General features: G+C 42.3%; 1 pseudogene across 1 annotated transcript; it reads right to left on the bottom strand.

Moving 5' to 3' along the window:
• Nucleotides 1–4773: 4773 nt before the first annotated feature.
• On the bottom strand, nt 4774–5635 carry LOC311146472 (RING finger protein 228-like; annotated as a pseudogene). Its single transcript has one exon. The product of its transcript is annotated as an RING finger protein 228-like (transcript).
• Between the last annotated feature and the right edge of the window lie 5495 nt (nt 5636–11130).

The following is an 11130-nucleotide window of genomic DNA, read 5'->3' as shown; positions in this document are numbered from 1 at the left end:
ACAATTGAACGCAAGAGGGACATATGGTATGGACACGGGAGTTCTTTCACGTACAATGGGAGAAATTCGCCTAATGGTCAACTAATTCAACATTAGGACCATGCATGACCTACGGTTCAACCACACGTTGGTGTAACACATGCTTGCAAATGGTCGATTATTGACACAGAAACATGAGAGATCATTTTACTGTTTTGTAGCCTTGTTGAACTGTGACAATTACCCATGTTTGATGGTCGGAGGCATATGCGTTATTTGTGATGATAGACCAATAATAATAATAATAATAATAATAATAATAATAATAATAATAATAATAAACAATAATAATAATATATTGTGACATTTTAAACATGCACTACAGTGAGATCACTAAAAAATGTATTCTTTGCAGTTTTTTAAAGAAATGTCGTGGCTACTTTTTACAGCAACAACCCCAGCATGCAGCCTAATAATGTTTTTGTTCACAGGATTCGAGGTGAGATACATTCCCCTTTCCTCCTACACAAATACATCCACGGGACATAAAGGACTTACTGAAACTCTATATCGCCATAAAATATGGAATGGTACAAAAACAAAGTTATGATACGAAGTTTGATTATCATGAAAGGGATACTGGATATCCGTTTCAAATCAATTAGTGAAGGAGAAAATCCAAGTCAGAAATTTGCTCGATCAGTGAACAAAATGCATCGAAAAATAAAGACCAAAATGCCTCAGTGTAGAAAAGAAAACTCGTCGCATTCAGTGCAGGCTCAGAACCAAAATAACCTTAGGATGTATCAGACAGCGAAATGAATAACAAAATGAATAACAAACAAATCTGTCACGTATAGGCCGGGAGTAAATAAGATTAGGAATTTGGTCTGGTTCTGATCTCAAAATTCTGTCTTTTTCGATATAATAAGCCCACATCTCATGGTATTTTGATTAATTAATTTATTGACGAGTTGTTCTTTCAATTATGAAAGCTGACTTGAGTTTTGGGGTAATTGTAGACTAATATAAATATATCTTTCAAAAGTCTAGTGCAATCTGACCCTTTAATGGCAACAATATAATCAGTATGAATCAGGAAAATATCAATATTGGAGGTTTCGAGTTTTTCTTTTCGATGATCCCTCTTAAAGTCAATGGTGCATAATTTTGGAACCTATAATAGTGGTCCCCTGTAGCTCAGTTGGTAGAGCATGGCGCTTGCAGCGCCAGGGTTGTGGGTTCGTTTCCCACGGCGGGCCAGTATGAAAATGTATGCACTCACTAACTGTAAGTCGCTCTGGATAAGAGCGTCTGCTAAATGACTAAAATCTTATAATTCCCACATTATGATGACAGAATACCCTGCGTTTACAGTGGGAACTTGTTGCTGTGATTACTTTACACACTGTTTTCAGGTCATTAAAATAACTAAGGAATGGTTGAAAGCCATTTCCCATTTACTTTGAGTGTAAACAACGATGTATTAGTCCACAGAGAAATGTTTGCCACTGTGACAGGGGCCGTAATTCCCAAATGGAAGTAACAACATGATCTTATATACATCAAGTACTGTCATAGCCACTTTTTGTGTAGGCTATACTGTCCTCAAGATATGAGATATGTTAAAACAATAGCCTATCAGCATAGCCCAATCAGAACGTTAGCTCGCGATGCAGCCATATATGGATATTTGCAAAAAGGTTGCAAACAAAGAATAGCTTCTCAAGGACTAAATATTATTATGGTTACACTGTATTTGAAGCCTTTGGTCATTGGTCAATTGGTTGCCCATATAGCCTACAGGTCAGGTAGGATGTGTTGGCCTAAGCTCATTCAACAATAGCTATGTTACCTCTAATGTGTTTGATGTTATCAATTACATGCGATCTGAGGCCATACACCCAGAGCTCAAACTAGGGGCATTTTGCATCACAGTGAGCCTATAAAGTGGGACTTGGTGAGCGGGAGAAAGAGAAGAAGAGGGAGATGAGTAGAGGGGCATTTGTTAACCCGGAGCCCTCAGGCCTTGCAACAGTTTCCTTTAATACTATGGATGACCATGGATGATGACTGGGGACAGTGGTGAGTTTATAGTTTATTATCCCTATGGTGAACTCATATGGCTATACCTACACCCCCCATGCATATCGCCCCATCCATACCCCCAGGCTACTGTGTGAGCCCCTTGGCCCTCCTCCTGTATACACTAAACTAAACCATAAGCCCTCAATTTACCTTTCACCCAGCAGGAGCCTGGGTCATCCTCTCTCTGATGTTGGCATCTTGATGTGAAATGTAATTGTAAGCTTGTTAACTTCAGATTAATGACACTACTGTAATACTGAATCACATGCTATCATGGTCCAAACACACCAACACTGTCATGAAGAGGGCACTACAACGCATCTATCTCCTCAGGAGGCTGAAAAGATTTGACATGGGCCCTCAGATTCTCAAAACGTTTTACAGCTGCACCATCGAGAGCATCTTGACTAGCTGCATCACCGCTTGGTATGGCAACTGCTTGACATCCAACCGCAAGGCGCTACAGAGGGTAGTGCGTACGGCCCATACATCACTGGGGCCGAGCTCCCTACCATCCAGGACCTCAATACCAGGCGGTGTTAGAGGAACGACCCAAAAATTGTCAAAGACTCCAGCCACCCAAGCCACCGACTGTTCTCTCTGCTACCATACAGAAAGCAGTACCAATTCACCAAGTCTGGAATCAACATGTCCCTGAACAGCTTCTACCCCCAAGCCATAAGACTACTAAACAAGACTGCTAGTCAAATGGCTACACGGACTACCTGCATTGACCCTTTCTTGCACTAACTCTCTTGCACTGACTTTATGCACACACACTGGACTCTACCCACACACTCACACATACTTACACTGACACCCCAACACACACACACACACACTGACGCCACACACACACATTCACACTCACCACATACGCTGCTGCTATTGTCTATTATCTATCCTGTTGCCTAGTCACTTTACCCCTACTTATATGTACAGTACATTGCTACCTCAATTACCTCGTACCCCTGAACATCGACTCGGTACTAGTACTCCCTGTACATAGCCATGTTATTTTCTACTCCCTATATATAGCCATGTTATTTTCTACTCCCTAAATATAGCCATGTAATTTTCTTCTCCCTATATATAGCCATGTTATTTTCTACTCCCTATATATAGCCATGTTATTTTCTACTCCCTGTACATAGCCATGTTATTTTCTACTCCCTGTACATAGCCATGTTATTTTCTACTCCCTATATATAGCCATGTTATTTTCTACTCCCTATATATAGCCATGTAATTTTCTACTCCCTATATATAGCCATGTTATTTTTTACTCCCTATATATAGCCATGTTATTTTCTACTCCCTGTGCATAGCCATGTTATTTTCTACTCCCTATATATAGCCATGTTATTTTCTACTCCCTATATATAGCCATGTTATTTTCTACTCCCTAAATATAGCCATGTAATTTTCTTCTCCCTATATATAGCCATGCTATTTTCTACTCCCTATATATAGCCATGTTATTTTCTACTCCCTGTACATAGCCATGTTATTTTCTACTCCCTGTACATAGCCATGTTATTTTCTACTCCCTATATATAGCCATGTTATTTTCTACTCCCTATATATAGCCATGTAATTTTCTACTCCCTATATATAGCCATGTTATTTTTTACTCCCTATATATAGCCATGTTATTTTCTACTCCCTGTACATAGCCATGTTATTTTCTACTCCCTGTACATAGCCATGTTATTTTCTACTCCCTGTACATAGCCATGTTATTTTCTACTCCCTGTACATAGCCATGTTATTTTCTACTCCCTATATATAGCCATGTTATTTTCTACTCCCTATACAGTATCAGTCAAAAGTTTGGACACAGTATCAGTCAAAAGTGGTGTAAATGTATGAGCCACAGGAGGGCGCTAGTGGTAATCCTTATTCTGATGTGAGCCTGAGATTCAGGCCCTCTGGGCCCAGTTTTTCAAAACGTATCTATCCGTAATTCAGCTATCAGATATGATTAGGATAGGATTAAATGCATAGAAATAGAATGAATAGAACGGTAGTCCCCATTCAAGTCAATCATTCGTCCGTTCTATTAATTATATTTCTATACATTTAATCCTATCCGATAGGCGACATCCAGATAGATAACTTTGGAAAAACTGAGCCCAGGTGAGGCAATGTAGACATACCAATCAATATGAACTACAAATACATGTACACTTATCCAATAATTCCAGATCAGAAAGGAGGGAAAGGGCTGGCAGGTCTTGACTCAAGGATCACTTATATTAAAAAGATAACACTTGAGCACTGCCTGAATCAATGTCATATAAAACCATCTGAAGGGTCCGGCTAACTAAGAAACTGCTCTAAATCCTTTCTGTCAACAAATAGTACTAACCTAGTCATAACACCCAGGACAGCAAGGACATAGGACACTTGTTCATTAGCTTTATTCTTTGGTTAATGTGAATATAGGCAACACATTTGACACAGAAGAACACACAATGTGACTATGAGTCATGACCTAGCCTACATTCAGGGTGATATGACAGGCCCACCAGGGGCAGAGGAGGAACACAATGTGATGCAACACTAAATAGGGCAGACATTTTACACAATTAAATTGGTCCAATAATATGGGATCATTAGCATGTGATACACCCCCCTTCTATGTGAATCAGGCTACCCAAAGGAGTGTATCATGTCTTACGTACTGTGTATAACAAACCTGAGTATATATAGTATAGCCTACACTTAATAACTGACACGTCCATAAATTAATACAATGAAGTGAACGCATTTGAAAGGTAATCTCATAAAACATTTACATGTCTCCTGCTGGCATTGGAGAAGGCAGCACGCCCGGGTTCCGGGTCAGGCCTGTATCTCAACCAGCACACCAACCACGTCATAACAACAGAGAGCATGGCCATGATGCTGGCTACAGACAGACAGATAGGGCCGACTGGAGACGGAGGGTTGTTGAAGTTATGCACGAATATGAGTCCCAGAAACAGCAGCACAAGCATGGAGACGAAGGCGAAAATGGCGCACACACAGCCTGTGGTTAGCACGATGCGCCTACAGTTCTGACAGCCCTCGTATCCAGCAGTTTCGTAAGAGTTCGCAGCGGCATGACCGCCAACCACAGCTACAGACGGGATAGCTTGGTCCTGCGCAGCTGCTGGTGCCTCGTTCGCCTCCTCGCGGCGGTACGCGGCAATGAGCGCTGGGTGCAGAGGAGGAGGATACGGTGGCAGGCTGTCCTGCGGAAGACTGTCATCCTGATGTAGAATGGATAAGCATCGGTGACTTTAGTGTTGTTGGGGAGGTTGTGTATCCGGTACTCAGGCACCGGGGTCCGGTGGCGACAGAGAGGGCAGCCGATGCGCCATCCTCCGTCCTCACGAAGGTGGAGAGTATTCAGACACTCCTCGCAGAAAGTGTGCAAACATTCCAGGATTTTGGGCGTGCGACGGTCCAGGTCGAAGTAGTTGTAGCATATTTTACACTCGTATTCCTCATAGAGGGAAACAGCATCATAGTCCTGCGCCCCGATTCCTTTAGCTCCTGCTACACTCAGCGCCTCTGCCATGTCATCCTCGCTTGTTTACATGCTCAAATTAACTTCTGATGTGATGTAATCAGATGATTTCCACCGCCTCTCACCGGGGCTCAAACAGACACATTGAGTTCCATCGCCGCCATTCTGCGTGGTTTTGTTAGCATCAAATCCCAGAATAGAGATGGAATACGGTAATAAGACGCAATGGGAACTTGATGAGGTAATGCTGGGGTTTTCCTAGCTGAGTCAGTGAAGAGGAGGCAGTAGTTTTAGCCCTCTCTCTGACAGAGGCTAGGACAGAGCAGCATTCACGGTTCCTTTCCCCGCTGATGCAGCTCGGCATGAACAATAATCTAGATTAGAGTCGTTCCCCCTGTAGAGCTGTTTGGTTCACAAGTCTGGGGCGCAACTGGGGCACCGGCACAACCCGGAAACAGTGCCAGATTAGGCTACATGATCAGATTATACAGGTTTAAACCCGTTTAGATCAAGACCTGTTGCATGCTTAAAGGAATTAACCCTTACTGCAAAACACCTCATCTATCCTTCTGCCAAGTGCCTATTTGCGTAGCCTATAGCCTATCTGAACAAACAAAAACAATAGGCCTATTCGTCGTTTTGAGTGAAATAGTTAAGTCTCAATATCTTTATTGTGATCGGTCTGCGCACTGCTGTTTTAGACATTTCAGCACCACACTGGGTGGACAGCGCCAGCGATGACACCTCCTGCTCATCCCATCCAGATAAAATGCTTACTGAAATGAGGTTTATGGGATTTTTGCACCCCTGTCATAGTGTATTGACCAAAGTTGGCAGAAATCATAAAATAACTTATTTTTATTCAGTGCAGAACGTCTGAACCAGTATCATAGCTAAATACAGACACATAGTGTGTGGATGTGGAGTGTGTAGAATGTGATTTCAGAATATGCAGAGTGTGAGCTTCTTGCTGTCTGTGTGTATAGCCTGAAGATGCCTTATACTGCATCATATACACTCCCGTTCAAAAGTTTGGGGTCACTTAGAAATGTCCTTGTTTTCGAAAGAAAACAATTTTTTTTGTCCATTAAAATAACATCAAATTGATCAGAAAGACAGTATAGACATTGTTAATGTTGTAAATGGCTATTGTAGCTGGAAACGGCTTATTTTTAATGGAATATCTACATAGGCGTACAGAGGCCCATTATCAGCAACCATCAGTCCTGTGTTCCAATGGCACGTTGTGTTTGCTAATCCAAGTTTATCATTTTAAAAGGCTAATTTATCATTAGAAAACCCTTTTGCAATTATGTTAGCAAAGCTGAAAACTGTTGTGCTGATTAAAGAAGCAATAAAACTGGCCTTCTTGAGACTAGTTGAGTATCTGGAGCATTAGCAATTGTGGGTTCGATTACAGGCTCAAAATGGCCAGAAACAAATAACTTTCTTCTGAAACTCGTCAGTCTATTCTTGTTCTGAGAAATGAAGGCTATTCCAAGAAACTGAAGATCTCGTACAACGCTGTGTACTACTCCCTTCACAGAACAGCGCAAACTGGCTCTAACCAGAATAGAAAGAGGAGTGGGAGGCCCTGGTGCACAACTGAGCAAGAGGACAAATACATTCGCTTGAGAAACAGACGCCTCACATGTCCTCAACTGGCAGCTTAATTAAATAGTACCCGCAAAACACCAGTCTCAACGTCAACAGTGAAGAGGCGACTCCTGGATGCTGACCTTCTAGGCAGAGTTGCAAAGAAAAAGCCATATCTCAGACTGGCCAATAAAAAGAAAAGATGAAGATGGGCAAAAGAACACAGACACTGGACAGAGGAAGATTGGAAAAAAGTGTTATGGACAGACGAATCGAAGTTTGAGGTGTTTGGATCACAAAGAAGAACATTTGTGAGACACAGACCAAATGAAAAGATGCTGGAGGAGTGCTTGATGCCATCTGTCAAGCATGGTGGAGGCAATGTGATGGTCTGGGGGTGCTTTGGTGGTGGTAAGGTGGGAGATTTGTGCAGGGTAAAAGGGATCTTGAAGAAGGAAGGCTATCACTCCATTTTGCAACGCCATGCCATACCCTGTGAACGGTGCTTGATTGTAGCCAATTTCCTCCTACAACAGGACAATGACCCAAAGCACAGCTCCAAACTATGCAATAACTATTTAGGGAAGAAGCAATCAGCTGGTATTCTGTCTATAATGGAGTGGCCAGCACAGTCACCGGATCTCAACCCTATTGAGCTGTTGTGGGAGCAGCTTGACCGTATGGTACGTAAGAAGGGCCCATCAAGCCAATCCAAGTTGTGGGAGGTGCTTCAGGAAGCATGGGGTGAAATCTATTCAGATTATCTCAACAAATTGACAACTAGAATGCCAAAGGTCTGCAAGGCTGTAATTGCTGAAAATTGAGGATTCTTTGACGAAAGCAAAGTTTGAAGGACACAATTATTATTTATATTAAAAATCATTATTTCTAACCTTGTCAATGACTACATTTCCTATGCATTTTGCTATATTTCCTATTCAAACTCATTTCATGTATGTTTTCATGGAAAACAAGGACATTTCTAAGTGACCCCAAACTTTTGAACGGTAGTGTATACTTCAACTATTTAATCCCAGCCCCAGGCTTTAAGTAACACTCAGACTCGGTTTGTTGTTATGCACACACACACACACACACACACACACACACACACACACACACACACACACACACACACACACACACACACACACACACACACACACACACACACACACACACACACACACCACACACACCCATCCTAATCAATAAGACTGGAACCTCCAAATGTATGGATCATCAAGTGAATTTCATGTGTTGATATGTGATATAGATTAGGCTGTATCTGACAAATTGGAGGTAAATTAACACTATACTTTTAATAAACATTTTCAGACAGAATTTTATGTTTTTATTGATGTTCTCATTAGTGTATTTTGCCAATATCACAGTGCTGAATGCCCATCTCCTTGACATGACAACAGAAGTACAAAACGATCCTTAACCCTTGATCTGTCTGAGTTAACCCTTAGGTACAGATTATTATTATGTTGTCAATCAGTCAGCCTCCCTGTCAGCTAGGAGTGTTGGATCAAAGCACAGGTTACGTGTTCAGTGTCTGACAGAGCCTCTGAAGGAATTGGTGTGTGTGTGTTGCATATTCCCGTGGGAAGTTGTACATGAAGCTGATGTGTGTGTGTGTGTGTGTGCGCGTGAATGCATGTGGTGTGCGTGAATGCATGCGTACATACACATTCATATACTGTATGTATATGTGTGTCTGAGTATAACCTGCAGCCTTGGGCTGGGATTATACAGTACAAGCATAACAGTTTACAACTCAACTAGCATCACTACCCGCAATGTAGCCAGGCTACAAACAGCAGAACCTGGTCCCTCCCTGTCCCAACCCCATTTAATTTGGGATGAACTCTACCTCAGTTCACCATGGGGTTGCCTGGGCCTGTGGAGCCCATAGTGGAGACAGGATGATGACGCCAAGGGTATGTGAGCAAATACAGTCAGTCTTAAAACTGAGAAGTAGGAGTTGAGAATAAGGAGTGGGCTAGGACCTCCTCACTGCTCAGAACTAGGCTTCATCTGATGGATGTGTCAGATATACAATGCTCTTCTACAGGGTTTTACTGGTGGATATTTATTGCTATAATCATCTGGCAACAATGTTGTTTCATTGTAAAGTGTGTTTTCTTCATGAATTTGCATAGTTCCATTCTCTTCCCAAATTACTCGACCAAACTCTACAGCCCATATCACTGTGGCCTCTCACGGCTCTGCTACGGTTACGACTAGTGAATATTAATGAGACTGTGGAATGGGATCTCTTTCTCGCGCTTTGTGTGTGTGTGTGTGTGTGTGTGTGTGTGTGTGTGTGTGTGTGTGTGTGTGTGTGTGTGTGTGTGTGTGTATGTGTTACTTGATAGCAACATTTATTTAATTTGGAAGTAAATTATGGTCATTTAAAAAATAGCATTAGTTGAAGTCAAAATGTATTTGTCCAGCTTGTGAAAAACTATTGGGTGAAACAATCATATAACAAATGCAGTATAAAGCAATACATCTCCCTCTATTCTCCTATCATAGATCTCCATTGTCTCCAGGGGATAACTGTTCCCCAAATTATCAATGTAACTAGTCATCTTGCCTCTATGACTGATTCTGATATAGGACATGCCTGAAAGAATTCTGGCAACAAAGTGGGTATTTGTTTCCCGTTTGGTATTGTTTTAAGAGGAGACTCTGGGCTGGGGAGTTAAAGTCTGTCTCTTTCATGTTCCTCAAAGGGGCTCCTTCACTTGGTCATCCAGCTGGTGAAAAATGCCACTTAAATGCCACCGTGACAAAAGCGTGCGAAGAAAGAGAGGGTGCCAGGCTACTGGGCTGCCATAGACAACATGGTGTCTGGGACAGGGGGGCTTCGTTTGGGAGAGACTGCTGGGCTTAAAGTTAAAGATTACTTTGAAATCTGTACTCCCCCTCCTCTCTGTCCTCCTCTCTCTCTCCCTCCCTCCCTCCTTCCATCACTCTCTCCACCAGCCACCACTCCCGCTCTCTGAAAAAAAAACCTGCCGCCAGAGAGCAGGGGATGAGCCAGGAGAAGATCCTCTTTAAAATGACAGAGAAGGATCCTTTTGTTCCCCTAATCCTCCTCGCCCCTCTTATCCCCCTCCTTACACCCCTACACTCCCCTTGGCACATTTTAAGCCCAACTGGACGTCAAAGGGGCTGCATGCTCAGGCAGGGACTCAATGGTTCCATTCTTCATTCTACTTCATCACTCAGAAGAATGGGAGAATCTGAGCCTTCTTTTTTTACACATCTCTCCCCTTGTTTTTAAAGGTTAACAGACACAAATTGTTGTATTTGGGACTTTAGTTGTTTATCTTCATGATTCTGAACTGCTCTCAACTGGAGCTGGCAGTTTACCAGAATTTAGCCAGCATTTAAGTTAATAGGAGCTTGATCTTTGCACTCTTGCTATGGAAACCATACGATAATCTCTTTAACACTGCCATAGCAACCACTATGAGAAACATCACCCCAATATCTTGTAATGTCATCTAATTCCATTCATTCATACAATTCCCCATTGACACTTCACCATTCATCATATATTATGGAGGGAATTAGAGAAATGACAAAACACATGACCCATCATCATCATCATGAAGTGATCACATGACATGGGTCAATATTGGTGTTGCTCAGGGTGACTCCCAAGGGAGAGTCCGTCAGGTAGTCTAAGCCTGTCGGGGAGAAGAGGTCGTCACCTGTGGTTAGGTCTCAGGATACTATACATTTCCCTCTCTTCCTCTGTCTGCCTTTAGGGTCACCACTAAGTGCCACCTAGGCATAAGGGCAAGCAGCTCAAGTGTGTGTCGGTGTCATTATCAGATTGGACACACATATTTACAGAGGAGATGAAAGTGCTTCCTCGGTTTATAACATCTGCCCTCTGATGGTTGGTGACTCATCTTGATGAACTAGAT

Source organism: Coregonus lavaretus (assembly GCF_964263955.1).
Source record: "Coregonus lavaretus genome assembly, chromosome: 19".
Classification (NCBI taxonomy): domain Eukaryota; kingdom Metazoa; phylum Chordata; class Actinopteri; order Salmoniformes; family Salmonidae; genus Coregonus; species Coregonus lavaretus.
This window is presented reverse-complemented; position numbering and strand designations above follow the sequence as displayed.